Source organism: Acipenser ruthenus, chromosome 56, assembly GCF_902713425.1.
Source record: "Acipenser ruthenus chromosome 56, fAciRut3.2 maternal haplotype, whole genome shotgun sequence".
Classification (NCBI taxonomy): Eukaryota; Metazoa; Chordata; class Actinopteri; order Acipenseriformes; family Acipenseridae; genus Acipenser; species Acipenser ruthenus.
In genome coordinates this window covers 298,484-325,198 of record NC_081244.1, presented here as the reverse complement: position 1 = coordinate 325,198, position 26,715 = coordinate 298,484, and positions in this window count along the sequence as shown.

The window sequence follows — 26,715 nt, the reverse complement described above, 5'->3', positions numbered from 1 at the left end:
AAATGATCCCTTGCAACTCCCCAGTGAGTGCACGTGGCCCAGCGACCCCGCGCGGGGGCCCAGCGGCTTGCCAAATGGATCCTGGCACCTCCCCATCATGCGCATTGGGCCCAGCGACCCCGCACGTGGTCCCAGCGGTTCTCCAAATGGTCCCTGGTACCTTCCAAGCGCATGCACTGGGCCCACTGACCTCGCGTGGGCTCCCAGAGGCTCACCAAATGGTCCCTGGCACATCCACAGCACGCACACAGGCACCAGCGACCTCGTGCTGGGTCACAGCGGATCCCAGAATGGTCCCTGGCTCTTACCCAGACCATGCACAGGGCCCAGCAACCACGCGCGGGGTCCCAGCGGATCACAAATGGTCCCTGGCCCCTCCCCAGATCACACGTGACCCAGCGACCTCGCACAGGGTCGCAGAGGCTCGCCAAATGATCCCGGGCACATCCCCAGCATGCGCAAGACCCCAGCGACTTCGAGCAGGGTCCCAGCGGCTCGCCAAATGGTCCCTGGTACCTGCCCGGTGCACTCACTGGTCCCAGCGATCCCGCGTGGGGTCCTAGTGGCTCGTCAAATGGTGCCTGGCTCCTCCCCAGCGCACGCATGGGGCTCAGAGACCCAACACGGGGTCACATTGACTCGTCAAATGGTGCCTGGCTCCTCCCCAGCGCATGCACAGGGCCTAGCAACCGCGCGCGGGGTCCCAGCAGCTCGTCAAATGGTCCCTGGCACATCTCCAGTGCACGCACGGGCCCCAGCAACTTTTCTCATGGTCCCAGCATCTCGCAAATAGTCACTAGCACATCCCCATTGCGCGCCAGAGCCACAGCAACTTCGCCCGGGGTCCCAGCAGCTTTCCAAATGAACCCTGGCCACTCCCCAGCTCACACACAGGGCCTAGCTACCCCGCGACCCCACGCGGGATTCCAGCGGCTCACCAAATGGTCCCTGGCCACTCCCCAGTGCACGCACTGGGCAAGCGAAAAAGCGCGGGGTTCCAGCGGCTCGCCAAATGGTCCCTGGCACGTCCACAGCTCGCTCATTGGCCACAGCGACTTCGTGCAGGGTCCCAGCAGCTCGCCAAATGGTACCTGGCTTCTCCCCTGCGCGCACACTGGGCACAGCGACCCCGCACAGGGTCCCAGCTGCTCTCCAAATGGTCCCAGGCACCTCACCAGCACTCGCAGAGGCACCAGCGACCTCGTGTGGGGTCACAGCGGATCCCAGAATGGTCCCTGGCTCTTACCCAGACCATGCACAGGGCCCAGCAACCACGCGCGGGAACCCAGAGGATCACAAATGGTCCCTGGCCCCTCCCAAACGTGCGCACAGGCCACATCAACCCCGAGCGGGGTCCCAGCGGCTCGCTAAATGGTACCTGCCCCCTCCCCAGATCACACGTGCCCCAGTGACCGCGCACAGCGTCGCAGAGGCTCGCCAAATGATCCCAGGCACATCCCCAGCATGCGCAAGACCCCAGCGACTTCGAGCAGGGTCCCAGCGGCTCGCCAAATGGTCCCTGGTACCTGCCCGGTGCACTCACTGGTCCCAGCGATCCCGCGTGGGGTCCAAGTGTCTCGTCAAATGGTGCCTGGCTCCTCCCCAGCGCACGCATGGGGCTCAGAGACCCAACACGGGGTCACAGTCGCTCGTCAAATGGTGCCTGGCTCCTCCCCAGCGCATGCACAGGGCCCAGCAACCGCGCTCGGGGTCCCAGCACCTCGCAAATGGTCCCTGGCACATCTCCAGTGCACGCACAGGCCCCAGCAACTTTTCGCGGGGTCCCAGCATCTCGCAAATAGTCACTAGCACATCCCCAGTGCGCGCCAGAGCCCCAGCAACTTCGCGCGGGGTCCCAGCAGCTTTCCAAATGAACACTGGCCACTCCCCAGCTCACGCACAAGGCCCAGCGACCCCGCGACCCCGCGCGAGGTCCCAGAGGCTCGCCAAATGGTCCCTGGCCACTCCCCAGCGCACACACGCGGCCCAGCGACACTGCGCGAGGTTCCAGCGGCTCTCCAAATGGTCCCTGGCTCCTACCCATTGCGCCCACAGGGCCCAGCAACCACGAGCATGGTCCCAGCAGCTCGCAAATGGTCCCTGGTACATCTCAAGAGTGGGCACGGGTGCCAGCAACTTTGCAAGGGTTCCCAGCGGCTAGCCAAATTGTCCCTGGCACATCCCCAGCACGCGCAAGGGCCCCAGCGACTTCGAGCAGGGTCCCAGCGGCTCGCTAAATGGTCCCTTGTACCTGCGCAGTGCACGCACTGGTCCCAGCGATCCCGCGTGGGGTCCAAGTGGCTCGTCAAATGGTGCCGGGCTCCTCTCCAGCGCACGCATGGGGCTCAGAGACCCAACACGGGGTCACAGTGGCTCATCAAATGGTCCCTGACACATCTCCAGTGCACGCACGGGCCCCAGCAACTTTTTGCGGGGTCCCAGCATCTTGCAAATAGTCACTAGCACATCCCCAGTGCGCGCCAGAGCCCCAGCAACTTCGCGCGGGGTCCCAGCAGCTTTCCAAATGAACCCTGGCCACTCCCCAGCTCACACACAGGGCCCAGCGACTCCGCGACCCCACGCAGGATTCCATCGGCTCACCAAATGGTCCCTGGCCACTCCCCAGCGCACGCACATGGCCAAGCGAAAAAGCGCGGGGTTCCAGCGGCTCGCCAAATGGTCCCTGGTACGTCCACAGCACGCGCACGGGCTACAGCGACTTCGTGCAGGGTCCCAGCAGCTCGCCAAATGGTACCTGGCTCCTCCCCTGCGCGCACACTGGGTACAGCGACCCTAGTCGGGGTCCCAGAGGCTCGCCGAATGGTCCCTGGCCCCTCCCCAACGCGCGCATTGAGCCCAGCGACCCCGCACGTGGTCCCAGCGGTTCTCCAAATGGTCCCTGGTACCTCCCAAACGCACGCACTGGGCCCAGTGACCTTGCGTGGTGTCCCAGAGGCTTGCCAAATGATCCCTGCCACGTCCCCAGCACTCGCACAGGCTCAAGCGACTTCGAGCGGGATCCCAGCAGCTCGCCAAATGGTCACTGGTACCTGCCCAGCGCACGCATTGGTCCCAGCGATCCCCCACGGGGTCCAAGTGGCTCGTCAAATGGTGCCTGGCTCCTCCCCAAGTCGCGCACAGGGCCCAACAACTGCGCGCGGGGTCCCAGCACCTCGCAAATGGTCCCTGGCACATCTCCAGTGCATGCACGGGCCCCAGCGACTTTGCGCGGGTTCCCAGCATCTCGCAAATAGTCACTGGCACATCCCCAGTGAGTGCACGAGCCCCAGCAACTTCGTGCTGGGTCCCAGCAGCTTTCCAAATGAACCCTGTCCACTCCCCACTGCACGCACAAGGCCCAGCGACCCCGCGACCCCAAGCGGGTTCCCAGCGGCTAGCCAAATTGTCCCTGGCGCATCCCCAGCACGCGCAAGGGCCCCAGCGACTTCGAGCAGGGTCCCAGCGGCTCGCTAAATGGTCCCTTGTACCTGCCCAGTGCACGCACTGGTCCCAGCGATCCCGCGTGGGGTCTAAGTGGCTCGCAAATGCTCCCTTGCCCCTCCCCATCGCGCGCCCGGGGTCCCAGTAGCTCGGCACATGGTCCCTGGCACCTCACCAGCACACGCACAAGGCCCAGCGACCCCGCGACCCCGCGCGAGGTCCCAGAGGCTCGCCAAATGGTCCCTGGCACATCCCCAGCACACGCATGAGACCCAGAGACCCAACGCGGGGTCCCAGTGGCTCGCCAAATGGTCCCTGGCCACTCCCCAGCGCACACACGCGGCCCAGCGAAACTGCACGAGGTTCCAGCAGCTCTCAAAATGGTCCTTGGCACCTCCCCAGTGCGCGCATTGGGCGCCAGTTACCAGGCGTAGAGTCAAAGGGCTCCCCAAAAGGTCCCTAGCACATCACGAGCACACGCACGAGGCCCAGAGACGCAAAGCGGTGTCCCAGTGGCTTGCCAAATGGTCCCTTGCCACTCCCCAGCGCACGCACGTGGCCCAGGAACCACGAGCATGGTCCCAGCAGCTCGCAAATGGTCCCTGGTACATCTCAAGAGTGGGCACGGGCGCCAGCAACTTCGCAAGGGTTCCCAATGGCTCGCCAAATGGTACCTGGCACCTCCCCTGCACAAGTACGGGGCCCTGCGACCCCGCATGGGGTCCAAGCGGCTCGCAAATGCTCCCTTGCCCCTCCCCACCGCGCACGTGGGGTCCCAGTAGCTCGGCACATGGTCCCTGGCACCTCACCAGCACACGCATGGGGCCCAGCGACCTCACGTAGGGTCCCTACGGCACGCTAAATGGTCCCTGGCCCCGCCCCAGCGTGCGCACGGGTCCCAGCGACCCCGCGCAGTTCCCAGCGGCTTGCCAAATGGATCCTGGCACCTCCCCATCACGCGCATTGGGCCCAGTGACCCTGCACGTGGTCCCAGCGGTTCTCCAAATGGTCCCTGGTACCTCCCAAGCGCACACACTGGGCACACTGACCTCGCGTGGTGTCCCAGAGGCTCACCAATTGGTCCCTGGCACATCCACAGCATGCGCACGGGCCACAGCGACTTCGTGCAGTGTCCCAGCAGCTCGCCAAATGGTACCTGGCTCCTCACCAGCACTCGCACAGGCACCAGCGACCTCGTGCGGGGTCACAGCGGATCCCAGAATGGTCCCTGGCTCTTAACCAGAGCATGCACAGGGCCCAGCAACCCCGAGCGGGGTCCCAGCGGCTCGCCAAATGGACCCTGGCCACTCCCCAGCGCACACACGCGGCCCAGTGACACTGCGCGATGTTCCAGCGGCTCTCCAAATGGTCCTTGGCACCTCCCCAGTGCGCGCATTGGGCCCCAGTTACCAGGCGTAGAGTCCCAGGGCTCCCCAAAAGGTCCCTAGCACATCACGAGCACACGCACGAGGCCCAGAGACCCAAAGCGGTGTCCCAGCGGCTCGCCAAATGGTCCCTGGCTCCTACCCATCGCGCGCACAGGGCCCAGCAACCACGAGCATGGTCCCAGCAGCTCGCAAATGGTCCCTGTTACATCTCAAGAGTGGGCACGGGTGCCAACAACTTCGCAAGGGTTCCCAGCGGCTAGCCAAATTGTCCCTGGCACATCCCCAGCACGCGCAAGGGCCACAGCGACTTCGAGCCTGGTCCCAGCGGCTCGCTAAATGGTCCCTTGTACCTGCCCAGTGCACGCACTGGTCCCAGCGATCCCGCGTGGGGTCCAAGTGGCTCATCAAATGGTGGCTGGCTCTTCCCCAGCGAGCGCACGGGGCCCAGAGACCCCGCGTCTGGTTGGAGCGGCTCACCAAATGGACCCTGGCCACTCCCCAGCACACGCACAGGGCCCAGCGACACCGCGACCCCGCGCGGGGTTCCAGCGGCTCGCCAAATGGTCCCTGGCACCTCCGCAGCACACGCATGGGGCCCAGAGACCAAACGCGGGGTCCCAGTGGCTCGCCAAATGGTCCCTGGCCACTCCCCAGCGCACACACGCGGCCCAGTGACACTGCGCGAGGTTCCAGCAGCTCTCCAAATGGTCCTTGGCACCTCCCCAGTGCGCGCATTGGGCCCCAGTTACTAGGGGACATTCCAGGGACCATTTGCGAGCCGCTAGGCCCCACTTGAAGTCGCTGGGGCCCGTGCGTGCGCTGGTGATGTGCCAGGGAGCATTTGCGAGCCTCTAGGTCCCCGCTTTGAAGTTGTTGGGGCTCGTGCGCTTGCTGGGGATGTGCCTAGGATCATTTGGCGAGCTGGTGGGACCCCGCGCGAAGTCAATGGGGCCCATGCACGTGCTGGGGATGTGCCAGGGACCAGTTGGCGTGCCTCTGGGACCTCGCGAGTGGTCACTGGGCCCCGTGCGCACGCTGGGGAGATATCAAGGACCTTTTGGCAAGCCACTTGGACTGCACACGGGGTCGCTTGGGCCCGTGCACATGCTGGGTATGTGCCAGGGACCATTTGGCGTTCCTCTGGGACCACTACCAAAGTCGCTGGGGTTCGTGCACGTGCTGAGGAGGTTCCAGGGATCATTTGGTGTGACGCTGGGTCCTCGCGAGTGGTCACTGGGCCCCGTGTGCACGCTGGGGAGGTATCAAGGACCTTTTGGTAAGCCACTTGGACTGCACACGGGGTCGCTGGGGCCCATGCGCGTGCTGGTGAGGTGCCAGGTACCATTTGGCGAGCCGCTGGGACACCACGTGATGTCGCTGTGTTCCCTGTGCATGCTGGTGAGGTGCCAGGGACAGTTTGGCAAGCCGATTGGAGGACACGCAAAGTCACTGGGGTTCGTGCTCGTGCTGGGGATGTTCCAGGGATTATTTGGCGAGCCGCTGGGACCCTGCGCAAAGTCGCTGGGGATGTGCCAGGGACGATTTGTGAGCCGCTAGGACCTCGCTTGAAGTCGCTGGGGCCCGTGCGTCCGCTGGTGATGTGCCAGGGTCCATTTGCGAGCCGCTAGGACCCCTCTTGAAGTTGTTGGGGCTCGTGTACTTGCTGGGGGAGTTGCCAGGGACCATTTGTGAGCCACTAGGACCCCGCTTGAAGTTGTTGGGGCCCGTGCACGTGCTGAGGAGGTGCCAGGGAACATTTGGTGTGATGCTGGGACCCGGCATGGGGTCGCTGGGGCGCATGCGCACGCTGGTGAGGTACCAGGGACCATTTGGCAAGCTGCTGGGACTCCACGCGGGGTCTCTGGGGCGCGTGCGCACGCTGGTGAGGTGCCAGGGACCATTTGGCGAGCCACTCGGACCACGTCTGGGGTCTCTGGGGCCTGTGTGCATGCTGGGGATGTGCCAGGGATCATTTGGCGAGCCGCTGGGATCCCGCGCGAAGTCGCCTGTCCCCATGCGTGCGCTGGTGAGGTGCCAGGGACCATTTGGCGAGCCGCTGGGACCCCGTGCGAAGTCGCTGGGGCCCATGCGCTCTAGGGATGTGCCAGGGAACATTTGGCGAGATCTCTGTGCCCCATGCGCGCTCTGGGGAGGTGCCAGGGACCATTTGAGAGTCGCTGGGACCCCGCACGTGGGGTCGTTGGGCCCCTTGCTCACACTGGGGAGGAGCCAGGTACCATTTGGCGAGCCGCTGGGACCCCGCACAAAGTAGCTGGTGCATGTGCGCGCGATGGGGATGTGCCAGGGTCTATTTGGTGAGCCTCTGGGACCCTGCGCGTGGTTGCTGGGCAGTGTGCGCGTGCTGGGTAGTCGCCAGGGACCATGTGGCGAGCTGCTGGGACCCTACGCGAAGTCGTTGGGCCTGGTGCGCGCGCTGGGGAGGGGCCAGGGACCATTTGGCGACCTGCTGGAACACCGCTCGAAGTCGCTGGTACCCGTTCGCGCGCTGGGGAGTGGCCAGGGACCATTTGGTGAGCCGCTGGGTCCCCGCGCGGGGTCGTTGGGCCCTGTGAGCACTCTGGGGAGAGGCCAGGGAACATTTGGCGTGCCGCTCGGACCGCGTGCAAAGTCACTAGGCTCCGTGCACGCGCTGAGGATGTGCCAGGGACCATTTGCGAGCCGCTGGGATGCCGCGTCAACTCGCTGGGGTCCGTGTGCGAGCTGGGGATGTGCCAGGGACCATTTGCGAGCTAATGGGACCCCACGCGTGGTTGCTGGGCCCTGTGCGCGCGCTGGGAAGGAGCCAGGGACCATTTGGCGAGCCTCTGGGACACTGCGAGGTCGCTGGGCATGTGCACATGCTGGGGAGGTGCCAGGGACCATTTGGCGAGTCGCTTGAACCCAGTACGGGGTCACTGCGTCCCGTGCGTGCACTGGGGAGGGGCCAGGGACCATTTGGCGAGCCGCTGGGACACCGTGCGGGGTCGTTGGGCCCTGTGCGCATGCTAGGGATGTGCCAGGGACCATTTGCGAGCTGCTGGGACCCTGCTCGAAGTCCCTGGGGCACGTGTGAGCACGGGGGATGTGCCGGGGACCATTTGCGATCCGTTGGGACCCCGCACATGGTTGCTGGGCCCTGTGCGCGCGCTGAGTAGAAGCCAGGTACCATTTGGCGAGCCGCTGGGACCCCGGCTGAAGTCGCTGGAGCCCATGCGCGCGCTGCGGAGATGCCAGGGACCATTTGGCAAGCCGCTGGGACCCCGCGCGGGGTCACTGGGCCCCATGCGCACACTGGGGAGGTGCCAGGGACCATTTCACAAGCCGCTGGGACCCTGTGTGGGACTGCTGGGCCCAGTGCGTGGGCTAGGGAGGGGCCAGGGACCATTTGCGAGATGCTGGGACCCTGCGCGTGGTTGCTGGGCCCTGTGCACGCACTGGGTAGGAGCCAGGGAACCTTTGGCAATCCGCTGTGTCCCCGCACGGGGTCGATGGGACCTGTGTGCACGCTGGTGAGGTGCCAGGGACCATTTGACCAGCTGCTTGGACCCTGTGCGGGGTCGCTGTATAGGAAAGACAGGCAGGACAGAAGAGGCGGAGGGGTAGCGCTATACATAAGAAATAGTCCTGAAGCCCAAGTGTAAAATCAGGACAAAAAAACAATGCAGAATCAATATGGGTCAGTATAATGGACACGAATTCAAAGGGCATAATAATAGGAACATGCTGTAGACTGCCAAATTCAGACGCTGAGCAAAATAATCTGTTGTACAATGACATTCGAAATGTGTGTAGCAAAGGAGAAGCCATACTAATGGGGGATATATAAAATGGGAAAACCCGATGGGGCGGCACGACGGACGAAATTGAAATGGTGGAAATGACAAATGACTGCTTCCTAACGCAATTTGTCAAGGCACCGACTAGAGGGGAGGCATGCCTTGATTTAGTCTTTCAAATAATGAAGACAGAAATGTCTTTCTCTAGACAATGTGGGGAAGCTATAAAAAAGGCCAACAAGATGCTCGGATATATTGTGAGTAGTGTTGAATTTAAATCAAGGGAAGTAATGTTAAAACTTTACAATGCATTAGTATTACCTCACCTAGAATATTGTGTTCAGTTCTGGTCACCTCGTTACAAAAAGGATATTGCACTCTAGAAAGAGTGCAAAGAAGAGAAACCAGAATTATCCCGGGTTTAAAAGGTATGTCGTATGCATACAGGCTAAACGAATTGAATCTATTCAGTCTTGAACAAAGAAGACTACACGGCGATCTGATTCAAACATTCAAAATCCTAAAAGGTATAGACAATGTCGAGCCAGGGGACTTCTTTGACCTGAAAAAAGAAACAAGGACCAGGGGTCATAAATGGAGATTAGATAAAGGGGCATTCAGAACAGAAAATAGGAGGCACTTTTTTACACAGAGAATTGTGAGGGTCTGGAACCAACTCCCCAGTAATGTTGTTGAGGCTGACACCCTGGGATCCTTCAAGAAGCTGCTTGATGAGATTCTGGGATCAATAAGATACTAACAACCAAACGAGCAAGATGGGCTGAATGGCCTCCTCTCGTTTGTAAACTTTCTTATGTTCTTATGTTCTTATGTTCTTATGTGTATGTGCTCTTATTGTATTACTTGTATTGTAACGCTTGAAATGCTTTTGCTTACGATTGTAAGTCGCCCTGGATAAGGGCGTCTGCTAAGAAATAAATAATAATAATAATAATAATAATAATAATAATAATAATAATAATAATAATAATGTGCACCAGTGACCCCACGCTGGGTCCCAATGGCTCGCCAAACTATCCCTGGCACCGCCAAAGCGCATGCACAGGCCCCAGCGACCTCACGCAGGGTCCCCGCGGCTCGCTAAATGGTTCCTGGCATCTCCCCAGCGCGCGCACTGGGCCCAGCGACCACGCAGGTTCCAAGCGGTTCGTCAAATAATCCCTGGCAAATCCCCATCGCGCAAACAGGCCACAGCGACTCTGCGTGTCATCCCAGCGGCTCGCCAAAATGTCCCTGGCACCTCCCCAGTGACCACACGCGGGGTACAAGCGACTAGGCAAATCGTCCCTGGCACCTCTCCATCACGCGCACGGGGCCCAGCCACCCCCGCAGGGTCCCAGTGGCTCGCCAACTGGTCCCTGGCACCTCCCCAGCGTGAGCATAGGCCCCAGCCACCCCCGCGGGGTCCCATCGGCGCGCCAATTGGTCCCTGGCACCTCACCAGCGAGCACAGGGCCCCAGCGACTCGCAAAAACGGTCCCTGGCAGCTCCTCAGTGCGCGCACGGACACTAGCGACCCCACGCGGGGTCCAAGCAACTTGTCAAATGTTCCCTGGCACCTCCCCAGCGAGCGCACGGGGCCCAGCGACCAAGTGCGGGGTTCGAGCGAGTCTCCAAATGGCACCTGGCACCTCCCAGGCGTGGTCCGAACGGCTCGCCAAATGGTCCCTGGCACCTCACCAGCGTGCGCAAGCCCCCAGCGACCCCGTGCCGGGTCCCAGCGTCACACCAAATAATCCCTGGCACCTCCCCAGCACGCGCACGAACCCCCGCGACTACGCGCATCCTCCAAGCAGCTTGCCAAACTGTCCCTGGCACCTATCCAGCACGCGCACAGGGCCCAGCAACCACACGTGGGGTCCTAGCAGCTCGCAAATGGTTCCTGGCACATCCCCAGCACTCACACGGGCCCCAGCGACTATGCGCCGGGTCCCAGCGGCTTCCCAAATGGTCCCTAGCCACCCCCCCAATGCGCGCGCGGGCCCAAGCGACTTTCCATGTAGTCCCAGTGGCTCGCCAAAAGGTCCCTTGCACCTCCGCAGCGTGTGTACGGGGCCCAGCGACCGCGCACAAGGTCCAAGTGTCACACCAAATGGTCCCTGGCACCTACCCAGGGTGCGCACAAACCCCAGAGACTTCGCCCGTGGTCCAAGCGGCTTCGCCTGGCCCCAGCGACATCGCCTGGTGCCCCAGCGGCTCGCCAAATGATCCCTGGCACCTCCCCAGCATGCACACGGGCCTCAGAGACCCCGAGCGGGGTACCAACGGCTTCCCAAATGGTCCATGGCACATCCCCAGCGCGCGCATGGTCCCCAGTGACTTCGCGCGGGGTATAAGCGGCTCGCCAAATAGTACCTGGCTCCTCCCCAGTTCGCGCACGGGGCCCAGCGACCCCACGGGGGGTCCCAACGTCGCACCAAATGGTCCCTGGCATCTCCCCAGCGCGTGCACGAACTCCAGCGACTTCGCATGTGGTCCAAGCGGCTTGCCAAACTGTCTCTGGCATCTCTCCAGCACGCGCAGGTGCCCCAGCGACATAGCTTGGTGTCCCAGCGGCTCGCCATATGATTCCTGGCACATCCCCAGTGAGTACAGGGGCTCCAGCAACCTCACGCGGGGTCCGAGCGGCTCGCCAGATGGTCCCTGGCACCTCCCCAGCACGCACACGGGCCCCAGCGACTTTGTGTGGGGTACCAGTGGCTTGCCAAACGGTCCCTGGCACCTCCCAAGCGATCGCATGGGCCCCAGTGACCTCGCGCAAGGTCCCAGCGGCTCGTCGAATGGTCCCTGGCACCTCACCAACACGCGGAGGGCCCCAGCGACCCCGCGTGGGTTCCGAGCGGCTTACCAAATGGTCCCTGGCACCTCCCCCGGCACGTACACGGGCCCCAGCGACTTCGCATTGGGTCACAGCGGCTCGCTAAACAGTCCCTGGCACACCCCAGCGCGCGTATGGACACAAACTATCCCACGCGTCGTCCCAGCGGCTCGCCAATCCGTCCCTGACACATCCCCAGCATGCTCATGGGACCCAGAGACACTGCACAGGGTCCCAGCTGCTCGCCAAATGGTCACTGGCACCTCCCCAGCACGCGCACAGGCCCCAGCGACTTCACGCGGGGTCCAAGCAGCTCGCCAAACTGTCCCTGGCATATCCCCAGCGCACGCTCTTGGACAAGTGACAGCACAGTGGTACGAGCGGCTCGCCAAATACCACCTAGCACCTCCCCAGCACGCGCACGTGCACCAGAGACCCCGCGTGGGGTCAGAGCGGATAGCCAAATTGTCACTAGCCCCTCCCCAGCTCACGCACAGGCCCCAGCGGCTCTGCTCGGGGTCCCAGCGGCATGCCAAATGGTCCCTGGCACCTCCCCAGCACAAGCACAGGGCCCAAAGACCGCACGCAAGGTCCCAGCAGCTCGCCAAATGGTCCCTGGCAACTGGCCAGCGCGAGCACGGGTCCCTGAGACCCCGCGCGGGGTCCCAGCAGCTCACCAAATGGTCCCTGGCACCTCCGCAGCACATGAACGGGCCGCAGCGACTAAGCCTGGGGTCCCAGTGGCTCGCCAAATGGTCCCTGGCACCTCCCCAGTGCGCACACATTCCCCAGAGACCCCGTGTGGGGTCCCAGCAGCTCGCCGAAATGTCCCTGGCACCTCCCCAGTGCGTGCATTGACACTAGTGACCCCACACGGGGTCCCAGCGGCTCTCCAATCTGTCCCTGGCGCCTCCCCAGTACGTGCATTGACACTAGCGACCCCACACGAGGTCCCAGCGGCTCGCCAAACTGTCTCTGGCACCTCCGCAACACGCACACTGGCCACTGCGACACAATGCAGTGACCAAGAGGCTCGCCAAATGGTCCCTAGCACTTCCACAGCGTGCTCAAGGTGCCCAGCGACCCCGCGCGGGATCCCAGCGCCTTGCGAAATGGTCCCTGGCACCTCAACAGCACACACACGTGTACCAGCGACCCCACGCGGGGTTCCAAAGCTCGCTAAACCGTCCCTGGCACTTCACCGACACGCATACGGGCCCAAGTGGCACGCCAAGCAGTCCCTGGCACCTCCCCAGCAAGCGCACGGGCACCAGCGACTTCGCGCGGGGTCCCAGCGGCTAGCCAAATGGTCCCTGGCCCCTCCCCATTGCATGCACGGGGCCCAGCGACAATATGCGGGGTCCCAGCCGCTCGGCAAACAGTCCCTGGCACCTCCCCAGCACGCGCACTGGGCCAAGCGACCCGCTAGGGGTCCCAGCAGGATGCCAAACGGTCCCTGGCACATCCCCAGAACACGCACGGGGCGCAGTGACCCCACTCGGGCTCCCAGCGGCTCAACAAATGGTCCCTGGCCCCTCCCCAGTGCGCAAACAAGCCCCAGCGACCCCACGTGGTATCCCAGCGGCTCGCCAAACGGTCCCTGGCACCTCCCCAGCGCGAGCACGGACCCCAGAGACCCCGCGTGGGGTCCCAGTGGCTCACCAAAGTGTCCCTGGCACTTCCACAGCGTGCTCAGCGGCTTGCCAAAATGTCCTTGGTACCTCCCCAGCATGCGCACTGGGCCCAGCGACCACACGCGGGGTACGAGCGGCTCACCAAATGGTCCCTGGCACTTCCACAGCGTGCTCAAGGGGCCCAGCGACCCCACGCGAAGTCCCAGCGGCTCACCAAACGGTCCCTGGCACCTCCCCAGTGCGTGCATTGACACTAGTGACCCCACATGGGGTCTCATCGGCTCTCCAATCCGTCCCTGGTGCCTCCCCAGTACGTGCATTCACACTAGCGACCCCACACGGGGTCCCAGCGGCTCGCCAAACTGTCTCTGGCACCTCCGCAACACGCACACTGGTCACTGCGACACAATGCGGTGACCAAGAGGCTCGCCAAATGGTCCCTAGCACTTCCACAGCGTGCTCAAGGTGCCCAGCAACAACGCGCGGGATCCCGGTGCCTTGCGAAATGGTCCCTGGCACCTCAACAGCACACACACGTGTACCAGCGACCCCACGCGGGGTTCCAAAGCTCGCTAAACCGTCCCTGGCACTTCACCGACACGCGTACGGGCCCCAGCGACCCCGCGCAGGCCCCCAGCGGCATGCCAAGCGGTCCCTGGCACCTCCCCAGCAAGCGCACGGGCACCAGCGACTTCGCGCGGGGTCCCAGTGGATCGCCAAATGGTCCCTGGCACCTCCCCAGCACGCGCACTGGGCCAAGCGACCCCGTTAGGTGTCCCAGCAGGATGCCAAACGGTCCCTGGCACATCCCCAGAACACGCACGGGGCACAGCGACCCCACTCGGGCTCCCAGCGGCTCAACAAATGGTCCCTGGCCCCTCCCCAGTGCTCAAACAAGCCCCAGCGACCCCACGTGGTATCCCAGCGGCTCGCCAAAATGTCCCTTGCACCTCCCCAGCGCGTGCACAGGGCCCAGCGACCCCGCGTGGAGTCCCAGCAGCTCGCCAAAAGGTCCCTGGCACCTCCGCAGCGTGCATACGGGGCCCAGTGACATCGCGCGTGGTCTGATTGGCTGGCCAGATGGTCCCTGGCACCTCCAGGCGACCAGGCATGGAGTACCAGCGGCCTGCCTAAAGGTCCCTGACACCTCCCAAGCGATCGCACGGGCCTCAATGAATTCACATGGGGTCCTAGCAACTCGCAAATGGTCCCTGGCACATCCCCAGCACGCGCACGGACCCCAGCGACCAGGCGTGGAGTCCCAGCGGCCTGCCAAACTGTCACTGGCACTTCACCAGCACGCGCAGGGGCCCCAGCGACATTCCGTGGTGTCCCAGCAGCTCGTAAATGGTCCCTGGCACATCCCCAGCGCGCGCACGGATCTCAGCGACCAGGTGTTGAGTCCCAGCGGATCGCCAAATGGTCCCTGGCATGGCACCAACACGGGCATGCGCCCCAGCGAACCCGCGTGGAGTCCCAGCGGCTCGACAAATGGTCCCTGGCACCTCCCCAGTGAGAGCAGGGGCTCCAGCGACATCGCGCGGGGTCCCAGTGGCTCGCCAAATGGTCCCTGGCACCTCCCCTGTGAGCGCAGGGGCTCCAGCGACCTCGCGCTGGGACCCAGACGCTCGCCAAAGGGTCCCTGGCACATCCCAAGTGCGCGCACAGGCACCAGCGACATCGCGCGGTGTCCCAACGGCTTGCAAATGGTACCTGGCACATCCCTAGCCTGCACGGTCCCCGGCGACTTCGCGCAGGGTCTCACCGGCTCGCCAAATGATCCCTGGCACCTCCCCAGCACACACACGGGCCCCAGAGACCACTCGCATGGTCCCATTGGCTGGCCAGATGGTCCCTGGCACCTCCAGGCGACCAGGCGTGGAGTCCCAGCGGCCTGCCTAAAGGTCCCTGACACAGCACCAGCGTGCGCACAGGGCCTAGCGACCCCGCGCGTGGTCCAGGCGGCTTGCCAAACTGTCCCTGGCACCTCCCCAGCATGCACAGGGGCCCCAGGGACATCCTGTGGTGTCCCAGCGGCTCGCCAAATGGTCCCTGGCCCCTCCCCAGCAAGACAGGGGATCCAGCGACCAAACACGTGGACCAGGCGGCTTGCCAAACTGTCCCTGGCACCTTACCAGCACGCGCAGGGGTGCCAGCGACATCGCGTGGTATCCCAGCGGCTCGCCAAATGGTCTCTGACACCTCCCCAGCGAGCGCAGGTGCTCCAGCGACCTAGCGCAAGGTCCCAGAGGCTCGTTGAATAGTCCCTAGCACCTCACCAGCACACGCACGGTCCCCAGCGACCCCACACGGGGTCTCATCGGCTCTCCAATCCGTCCCTGGTGCCTCCCCAGTATGTGCATTCACACTAGCGACCCCACACGGGGTCCCAGCGGCTCGCCAAACTGTCTCTGGCACCTCCGCAACACGCACACTGGTCACTGCGACACAATGCGGTGACCAAGAGGCTCGCCAAATGGTCCTTAGCACTTCCACAGCGTGCTCAAGGTGCCCAGCGACAACGCGCGGGATCCCGGTGCCTTGAGAAATGGTCCCTGGCACCTCAACAGCACACACACGTGTACCAGCGACCCCACGCGGGGTTCCAAAGCTAGCTAAACCGTCCCTGGCACTTCACCGACACGCGTACGGGCCCCAGCGACCCCGCGCAGGCCCCCAGCGGCATGCCAAGCGGTCCCTGGCACCTCCCCAGCAAGCGCACGGGCACCAGCGACTTCGCGTGGTATCCCAGCGGCTCGGCAAATGGTCCTTGGCACCTCCCCAGCGAGCGTAGGTGATCAAGCAACCTCGCGCAACGTCCCAGAGGATCGTGGAATAGTCCCTGCCACCTCACCAGCACCCGCACGGGCCCCAGTGACTTCACGCGGAGTCCCAGCAGCTCGTAAATGGTCCCTGGCACATCCCCAGGGTGCGCACGGATCTCAGCGACCAGGTGTTGAGTCCCAGCGGATCGCCAAATGGTCCCTGGCACAGCACCAACACGGGCATGTGCCCCAGCGAACCCGTGTGGAGTCCCAGTAACTCGCCAAAAGGTCGCTGGCACCTCCCCAGCGTGTGCATGGGGCCCAGCGACCCCGTGCAGTGTTCGAGCGTCACACCAAATAATCCCTGGCACTTCCCCAGCACACACACGAACCCCAGCGCGTGCTCCATGCTGCTTACCAAATTGTACCTGGCACCTCACCAGAGTGCGCACGGGGCCCAGCAACCCCGAGCGAGGTCCCAGCATCCTCCCCAGCGCATGCATGAACCCCAGCGACTTCGCGCTTGGGCCAAGCGGCTTGCCAAACGATCCCTCGCACCTCTCCAGCACACGCAGGGGCCCCAGCGACAGAACGTGGTGTCCCAGCGGCTCGCCAAATGGTCCCTGGCACATCCCCAGTGAGCGCAGGGGCTCCAGCGGCTCGCCAAATGGTCCCTGGCACCACCCCAGTGAGCTCAGGGGCTCCAGCGACCTTGCGCTGGGTCCCAGACGCTCGCCAAATGGTCCCTGGCACATCCCAAGTGTGCGCACAGGCACCAGCGACATCGCGCGGGGTCCCAGCGGCTCGCAAAAGGTCCCTGGCACATCCCCAGCGTGTGCACGAGCCACAGAGACCGCGCTCGGGGTCCCAGCCGCTTGCAAATGGTACCTGGCACCTCACCAGCACACGCACAGTCCCCAGCGACTTCAAGTGGTGTCCTAGAGGCTTGCAAATGGTCCCTAGCACATCCCCAGCACTCACAAGGGCCCCAGCGTCTTTCCGCGGGGTCCCAGCAGCTTCCAAATGGTCCCTGGCTCCTACACAGCACGCACAGAGAGCCCAGCAACCAAGCGCGGGGTCCTAGTAGGTCGCAAATGGTCCCTGGCACCTCCCAAGCGCACGAAAGGGACCCAGCGACCCACGCGGGGTCCCAGAGGCTCACCAAATGGTCCCTTGCACCTCCCCAGCGCGTGCACAGGGCCCAGCGATCCCACGTGGAGTCCCAGCGGCTCGCCAAAAGATTCCTGGCACCTCCGCAGCGTGCGTACGGGACCCAGTGACTCCACGCGTGGTCCGATTGGCTGGCCAGATGGTCCCTGGCTCCTACCCAGCAAGTGCACAGAGCACAGCAGCCACGCGCGGGGTCCTAGCAGCTCGTAAATGGTCCCTGGCACCTCCCCAGCACTCACAAGGGCCCCAGCGACTGTCCGCGGGGTCCCAGCGGCTTCCCAAATGGTCCCTGGCACCACCCCAGCACGCGCACAGGCCCCAGTGACGTCGCGCCGGGTCCCAGCCGCTTGTCGTATACTCCCTGGCACCTCAGCAGCACGCGTATGGGCCCCAGCGACCCCGCGCGGGGTTCCAGCCGCTCGCCAAATGGTCCCTGGCGTCTACCCAGCAAGCGCACAGAGCCCAGCAACCACGCGCAGGGTCCCAGCGGATCACAAATGGTGCCTGGCACATCCCCAGCACTCGCACGGGCCCCAGTGAATTCACACGGGGTCACAGCAACTCGCAAATTGTCCCTGGCACATCCCCAGCGCGCGCACGGACTCCAGCGACCAGGCGTGGAGTCCCAGCGGCCTGCCTAAAGGTCCCTGACACCTCACCAGCGTGCGCACGGGGCATAGCGTCCCCGCGCGTGGTCCAGGCGGCTTGCCAAACTGTCTCTGGCACTTCAAAAGCACGCGCAGAGGCCCCAGCGACATCCCGTGGTGTCCCAGCGGCTTGCCAAATGGTCCCTGGCACCTCCCCAGCAAGGCAGGAGCTCCAGCGACCTCGCGCGTGGTTCCAGCGGCTCATTGAATAGTCTCTGTCACCTCACCAGCATGCGCAAGGGCCCTAGCGACCCCGTGCGGGGTCCCAGCGGCTCGCCAAATGGTCCCTGGCACCTCCCCAGCACGTGCACGGGCCCAGCGACTTTGCATTGGGCCCAGGCGGCTCGCCAAATGTTCCCTGGCACCTCCCCAACACGCGCACAGGCCCCAGCGAATTCGCGCGGGATCCCAGCGGCTTCCCAAATGGTCCCTGGCCCCTCCCCAGCGCGCGCACGTGGAACAGCGACTTCACACGGGGTCAGAGCGGCTTGCCAAATGGACCCTGACACCTCCCCAGAGCGCGCATTGGGCCCAGCGACCCCGCTCTGGGTCCGAGTGGCTTGCCAAATGGTCCTTTGCTCCTCCCCAGCATGCACACGGGCCCCAGCGACTTCGCGTGGGGTTCCAGTGGCCCGCCAAACAGTCCCTGACACCTCCCCAGCGATCGCACGAGCCCCACCGACCTCGCGCACGGTCCCAGAGGTTCGCCAAATGATCTGTGGCACATCCCCAGCACGCATAGGGGCCCCAGCGACAGCGCGGTGTGTCCCAACAGCTCGCAAATGGTCCCTGGCACATCCTCAGCACACGCACGGGCCCCAGCGACTTCGCGTGGGGTTCCAGCGGCCCACCAAATGGTTCCTGACACCTCCCCAGCGATCGCACGAGCCCCAATGACCTCTTGCAGGGTCCCAGAGGCTCGCCAAATGGTCCCTGCTCCCTCCCCAGCGCAAGCACTGGGCCCCAGCGACATCGCGCGGGGTCCTAACTGCTCACAAATTGTCCCTGGCACGTCCACAGTGCACACACGGGCCCCAGCAACTTTGCGCTGGGTCCCAGTGGCTCGCAAATGATCCCTGACACATCCCCAGCGTGTTTACCGACCCCCGTGAATTTGCGCAGGGTCCCGGCATCTTCCCAAATGGTCCCTGGCCCTTCCCCAGCGCGCGCCTTGGTCCCAGGGACTTCACGCGGGGTCCCAGCTGCTCGCCAAATGATCCCTTGCAACTCCCCAGCGAGTGCACGGGGCCCAGCGACCCCGCGCGGGGTCCCAGCGGCTCATCAAATGGTCCCTGGCACCTCACCAGCATGCTCACGGGGCCCAGCGACCAGGCGCGGGATGCCAGCGGCTCGTAACACGGGCCCCAGAGACCCCGTACGGGGCAAGAGCGGTTTGCGAAATGGTCCCTGGAACCTACCAAGCACACGCTCAGGCCCCAGCGACTTCGCATGGGGTTCCAGCGGCCCGCTAAATGGTCCCTGGAACATCCCCAGCAGGCACACGGGCACCAGCGACATCGCGTGTGGTCCCAACTGCTCGCAAATGGTCCCTGACACCTCCACAGCTCGCGCACAAGCCCCAGCGACCTCACGCAGGGTCCCAGAGGCTCGCCAAATGGTCCCTGGAACATCCCCAGCAGGCACACGGGCCCCAGCGACATCGCGTGTGGTCCCAACTGCTCGCAAATGGTCCCTGACACCTCCACAGCTCGCGCACGGTGCCCAGGGACCCAGCGCAGGGTGCCAGCAGCTCGCCAAAAGAACCCTGGCACCTCCCCAGCACGTGCACGGGCCCCAGCGACCCAGCGCAGGGTGCCAGCGTCTCGCCAAATGATCCCTGGCACCTCCCCAGCGCGTGCACGGGGCCCAGAGACCCCCCGCGGGGACAGAGCGGCTCGCAAAATGGTCCCTGACATCTCCCCAGCGATCACACAAGCCCCAGCGACCTCGGGCAGGGTCCCAGAGGCTCGCCAAATGGTCCCTGGTCCCCCCCCAGCGCAAGCACGGGTTCCCAGTGACAACTCACGGGGGCCCCAACGGCTCGCAAATGGTCCGTGACACATGCCCAGCGCAGGCACGGACCCCTGTGACTTCGCGTGGGGTCAAAGTGGCTTGCCAAATGGTCCCTGGCAACACCCCAGCGCGTGCACGGGCCCCAGCGACTTCGCATGGGGTTCCAGCGGCCCACCAAACGGTCCCAGACACCCCCCAGCGATCGCACGAGCCGCAGCAACCTCACGCAAAGTCCCAGAGGTTCACCAAATGATCCCTGGCACATCCCCAGCATGCACACAGTCCCCAGCGACATCGCGCGGTGTCCCAACAGATCGCAAATGGTCCCTGGCACATCCACAGCGCACGCACGGGCCCCAGCGACATCGCGCAGGGTCAAAGCGGCTTGCCAAATGGTCCCTGCCATCACCCCAGCGCGCGCACGGGGCCCAGCGACTCGTCAAATGGTCCCTGGCACCTCTCCAGCACGCACATGGGCCCCAGCGACTTCCCAGCCCCTTGCACTTCCCCGTTCGCCGTTCAAAACTGCATTTTAACATTTATATGCGCAAAATGATACCAAAAATGAATGGCCTGCGCAATCCTGAACACAGCTGCGCATGCGCAGCAACTCGGCTAAAACTACACAGCTGCGCATGCACAGAAACTCGGCTAAAACTACCTAGCTGTGCATGCGTATGCGTTCGCCATTCAAAACTGCATTTTACCTTTCATATGCGCAAAACGTCACCAAATATGAAAGGTCTGCGCAGTCTTGAACGCAGCTGCGCATGCGCAGCACCTCGGTTAAGACTACGCAGCTGCGTATGCGCAGCACCTCTGCTAAAACTACGCAGCTGCGCATGCATATGCGTTCGCCGTTCAAAACTGCATTTTAACATTTATATGCGCAAAACAACACCAAAAATGAATGGCCTGCGTAATCCTGAACGCAGCTGCGCATGAGCAGCAATTCGGCTAAAACTACGCAGCTGCGCATGTGTATGCGTTCGCCGTTCAAAACTGCATTTTACCATTCATATGCGCAAAACGTCACCAAATATAAAAGGGCTGCGCAGTCCTGAACGCAGCTGCGCATGTGCTGGGGAGGTGCCAAGGACTATTTGGCGAGCCGTTTGGATCCCATGTGGGGTGGCTGGGGCTTGTGCACGCACTGGGGAGGTGCCAGGGACAATTGGGCGAGCCGCTAGGACCACGCACAGGGTCGCTGGGGCCACGTGCACGCGCTGGGTATGGGCCAGGGACCATCTGGTGAGCCGCTGGGACTCCGAGTGGGGTCACTGGGACGCGTGCGCGTGCTGGGGAGGGGCCAGTGACCATTTGGCTAGCCGCTCTGACCCCGCACGGGGCCTCTGGGGCACATGGACATGCTGTGGAGGTGCCAGGGAGTATTTGGCGAGCCACTGGGACGCCGTGCGATGTCGCTGTGCCCAGTTTGTTCGTTGGGGAGGTGCCAGGGACCATTTGGCGAGCCACTGGGTCCCCGCGCAAGGTCGCTGGGTCCAGGGCGCTCGCTGGGTAGGTGCCAGGGACCGTTTTTTTGTGCCGCTGGGACCCCGAGTGTGGTTGCTATGCCCCGTGCGCGTGCTGGTGAGGTCCGTTTGGCGAGCCGCTGGGATCCACCGCGAAGTCGCTGTGGCCCGTGCGCGCTGGGGAGGTGCGAGGAACCATTTGGCAAGCCTCTGGGATCCCGTGGAGGGTCGCTGGGGCCCGTGCGCCCTGGGGAGGCGCCAGGGACCGTTTGGCGAGCCACTGGGACCCCAAGCTGGGTCGCTGGGCCCTGTGCACCCGCTGGGGAGGTTCCAGGGACCATTTGGCGAGCTGCAGAGACCCCGGGCTGGGTCGCTGGGACCCGTGCGCGTGCTGTGAAGATGCCAGTGACTGTTTGGCGTGCCTCTGGGACCCCACCCGCAGTCACTGGGCCCCGTGCGTGTGCTAGAGATGGGCCAGGGACAATTTGGTGAGCCCCTGGGACTCCGAATGAAGTCGTTGTTGCCCGTCTGCGTGCTGGAGAGGTGACAGGGACCATTTGGCGAGCTGCTGGGACCCCGCGCAGTGACGCTGGGCCCGGTGTGCGTGCTGGGGAGGTGCCAGGGTCCGTTTGGAATGCTACTGGGACCCCGTGCGGGGACGCTGGGCTCTGTGTGCGTGCTGGGGCAGGGCCAGGGACCATTTGGTGAGCCACTCAGACCCCTTGCAGAGTAGCTGGGCCCTGTGCGCGTGTTGGGTAGGGGCCTGGGACCGTTTGGCATGTCGCTGGTACCGCACGCGGGGTCACTAGGCCCTGTGCTCATGCTGGGGAGGTGCCAGGGACCATTTGGCGATCAACTGGGACCACGTGCGGGGTCGCTGAGCCCAGTGCGTGTGTTGGGGAGGTGCCAGGGACCATTTGGCGAACCATTGGGATCCTGTGCGATGTCGCTGGGTCCCGTTCGCGTGCTGGGGAGGTGCCAGGGACCATTTCCCAAGCCTCTGGACCCCACGTGGGGTCGCTGGGCCCAGTGTGTGCGCTGGGGAGGTACTAGGGATGATTTGGCGAGCCGCTGAGACCCAGCGCAAAGTCGCTGCCCAGAGCGCGCGCTGAGGAGATGCCAGGGGAGCCGCTGGGACTCCACGTCTGGTAGCTGGGGCCTGTGTGCAAGCTGCAGGGGATACCAGGGACCATTTGGGGGCTGTTGGGACCCTGCGTGGGTTCGCTGGGCCCTGTGCGCGCCCTGGGGAGGTGCCAGGGACCATTTCGCGTGCCGCTGGGACCCCATGCAAAGTGACTGTGCCTTTTGCGCGCTCTGGGAAGGGGCCAGGGAGTATTTGCCGAGCCACTGGGACCCCGCTTAAAGTCGCTGGGGCCCGTGCGCGCGCTGAAGAAGTGCCAGGGACCATTTGGCGAGCCTCTGTGACCCTGCGCGAGGTCACTGGTGTCCGTGCGATCGCTGGGGAGGTGCCAGGAACTGTTTTGCAAGCCGCTGGGACTCCGTGTGGGGTCACTGGGCCCAGTGCGTGCTCTGGGGAGGTACCAGGGACCATTTGGCGAGTCTCTGGGACACCGCACGGGGTCGCTGGAATCCGTGCGCGCTGGGGAGGGGCCAGGTATCATTTCGCGAGCCGCTAGGACCCCGTGCGAAGTCACTGGGGCCCGTGCGCGCTAGGGATGTGCCATTGAACATTTGGCGAGCTCGCTGGGACCGTTTGGCGAGCCGTTAGGACCCAGTGTGGTGTAGCTGGGGCCCTTGCACGTGCTTGGGAGGTGCCAGGGAATGCTTGGCCAGCCTCAGGGATCCCCAAATGGGGTCGTTGGGGCCAGTGAGCGTGCTGTGCAGGTGCCAGGGACCATTTCGCGAGTCGCTGGGACCCCGCACAAAGTCACTGGGCCTTTTGCGCGCACTGGGAAGGTGCCAGGGACCATTTGCCGAGACGCTTGGACCCCGCGCAAAGTCGCTGGGCCCCTTGCTCGCACTGGGGAGGTGCCAGGGACCATTTGACGAGTAGGTGGGACCCCGCACTGGGTCGATCTGCCCCGTTTGCGCGCTGGGGAGATGCCAAGGACCATTTGGCGAGCCGCTTGGACCCCGTGTGCGGTCGCTCCGCCCAGTGCGCGCTCTGGGGAGGTGCCTGGGACATTTTGGTGAGCCGCTGGGACCCCACACGAAGTCGTTGAGGCACATGCGTGTGCTGGAGAGGTGCCTTTGATATTTTGGCGAGCTGCTGGGACACCAAGCGGGGTCGCTGGGGCATGTGTGCGCATTGTGGAGGTGCCAAGGTACATTTGGCGAGCTGATTGGACATTGCGCAGGGATGCTGGGCCCCGTGCGAGTGCTGGGGAGATGCCAGGGACCGTTTGGTTAGCCGCTGGGACCCTGCTCGAGGTCTCTGGTGCCCCTGCACTCGCTGGGAATGTGCCAGGGACCGTTTCGTGAGCCGCTGGGAACCCGCAAGAAGTCGCTGGGGCCCGTGCTCGCGCTGGGGAGGTGCCAGGGACCCTTTCGCGAATCAATGGGATCCCGAGCGGGGACGCTGGGCCCCGTGCGCACGCTGGGGAGATGCCAAGGACCGTTTGGCGAGTCGCTGGGACCCTGCATGCGGTCGCTTCGTCCAGTGCGCTCTCTGCGGAGGTGCCAGGGACATTTTGGTGAGGCGCTGGGACCCCACGTGAAGTCGTTGAGGCACGTGCTCGTGCTGGGGAGGTGCCTTTGACATTTTGGAGAGCCGCTGGGACCGCGCAAGAAGTCACTGGGGCCCGTGCTCGTGCTGTGGAGGTGCCAGGAATATTTTGACGAGCCAGGGACCATTTGGCGAGCTGTTGGGATCCCACGTGGGGTAGCTGTGGCCCGTGCGCATGCTGGGGAGGCGCCACGGACGGTTTGGGGAGCCTTTGGGACCCCGCGTGGGGTAGCTGGTGCACGTGCGCGCGCTTGGGAGTTACCAGGGACGGTTTGGCGAGCAGCTTGGACACGGCGTGGGGTCACGGGGTTGCTGGGTCCCGTGCGCATGCTGGGGAGGTGGTAGAGACCGTTTGGTGAGCCGCTGGAACCACGCGCAGGGTCGCTGGGTCCCGTGCGTGTGCTGGGGAGGCGTCAGGGACCGTTTGGCGTGCCGCTGGGAACCCACGCGGGGTCGCTAGGCCCCGTGCGCGTGCTGGGGATGTACCAGGGAACATTTGGTGAGCCACTGGGACCCAACACGAAGTCGCTGGGTCCCGTGCGTGTGCTGGGGAGGTGCCAGGGACCATTTGGCGAACGATTGGGACCCCGCATGGGGTAGCTGTGGTCCATGCTCGTACTGGGGAGGTCCCAGCGACCATTTAGTGAGCCACTGTGGCCCCAGTGCGGGTACGCTGGGCCCAGTGTGCGTGCTGGGGAGGTGGTAGGGACCATTTGGCGAGCCGCTGGGACCCCGCACAAGGTCGTTGGGCCCCGTGTGCGCACTGGGGAGATGTCAGGGACCATTTCCTGAGCCGCTGGACCCCACGTGGGGTCGCTGGGCCCAGTGTGTGCGCTGGGGAGGTACTAGGGATGATTTGGCGAGCCGCTGAGACCCAGTGCGAAGTCGTTGCCCAGAGCGCGCGCTGAGGAGATGCCAGGGACCTTTTGGGGAGCCGCTGGGACTCCACGTCTGGTAGCTGGGGCCTGTGTGCAAGCTGCAGAGGGTACCAGGGACCATTTGGGGGGCTGTTGGGACCCCGCGTGGGTTCGCTGGGCCCTGTGCGTGCCCTGGGGAGGTGCCAGGGACCATTTCACGAGCCGCTGGGACCCCACGCAAAGTCACTGGGCCTTTTGCGCGCTCTGGCGAGGGGCCAGGGACCATTTGGTAAGCCGCCGTTCACAAATGGTCCCTAGCAACTCCCCAGCAAGCGTACGAGCCCCAACAACTTCAAGCGAGGTCCTAGCGGCTCGCAAATCGTCCCTGGCACATCCCTAGCGGGTGCACGGGCCCCAGCGACTTACCGCGGGGTAACAGCTGCTTCCCAAATGATCCCTGGCCCCTCCCCAGCGCGCGCATGGGGACCAGCGACTTCGCGCAGGGTCCCAGCCGCTCGCCAAATAATCCCTGGAACATCCCCAGCACGCACACGGGCCCCAGAGACCCCTGGCGTGGTCCGAGTGGCTCGCCAAATGGTCCCTGGCACCTCACCAGCGTGCGCACACCGCCCAGCGACCCCGTGTGGAGTCCCAGCGGCTTGCCAAATGGTCCCTGGCACCTCACCAGCGTGCGCACGCGCCCCAGCGTCCCTGTGCCGGGTTCCAGCGTCACACCAAATGGTCCCTGGCACCTCCCCAGCACGCGCACGAACCCCAGCGACTTTGCGCGTCCTCCAAGTGGCTTGCCAAACTGTCCCTGGCACCTCACCAGAATGCACAGGGAACCCAGCGACATCACGTGGTGTCCCAGCGGCTCGCTAAATGGTACCTGGCACCTCACCAGCACGCGCATGGGCCCCAGCTATTCCGTGTGCAGTCCAAGTGGCTTACCAAAAGGTCCTTGATACCTCCCCAGCGTGCACACGGGGCCCAGTGACCACTCGCGAGGACCCAGCGTCACACCAAATGTTCCCTGGAACCTCCCCAGCACGTGCACGAACCCCAGCAACTTCGGTAGTGGTCCCAGAGGAACGCCAAATGGTCCCTGGCACATACCCAGCATGTGCACGGGCCCAAGCGACCCCGTGTGCAGTCCAAGTGGCTTGCCAAAAGGTCCTTGATATCTCCCCAGCGTGCGCACGGGGCCCAGTGACCACTCGCGAGGTCCCAGAGGCACGCCAAATGGTTCCTGGCACATCCCCAGCATGGGCACGGGCCCCAACAACTTCAAGCGGGGTCCTAGCGGCTCACAAATGGACCCTGGCACATCCCCAGCGCGTGCATGGGCCCCATTGACTTCGCGCGGGGTCCCACCAGCTCGCCAAATGATCCTTGGCACATCCCCAGCAAGCGCACGAGCCCCAACAACTTCAAAGCGGGGACCTAGAGGCTTGCAAATGGTCCCTGGCACATCACCAGCGCATGCATGGGCCCCAGCGACTTCAAGCGTGGTCCTAGCGGCTCGCAAATGGTCCCTGGCACATCCCCAGCGCGCGCACGGGCACCAACGACATTGCACGGGTCGCAGCAGCTCGCAAATGGTCCCTGGCACATCCACAGCGCACGCACGGGCACCAGCGACCCCACGTGGGTTCCCAGCGGCTCACCAAATGGTCCCTGGAACGTCCCCAGTGCGTGCACAGCACCCAGCGACCCCGCGTGGAGTCCCAGTTGCTTGCCAAATGGTCCCGGGCACCTCACCAGCGTGCGCACGCACCCCAGCGACCCCGCCCGAGGTCCCAGCCTCACACCAAATGATCCCTGGCACCTCTCCAGCACGCACACGGGCCCCAGAGACTTCGCTCGGTGTCCTAGCGGCGCGCAAATGATCCATGGCACATCCCCAGTGATCGCACAGGCCCCAGCGACATTGTGCAGGGTCACAGAGTCTCACCAAATGGTCCCTGGCACATCCCCAGCGCTCGGACGCACCCCAACGACATTGTGCAGGGTCCCAGCAGCTCACA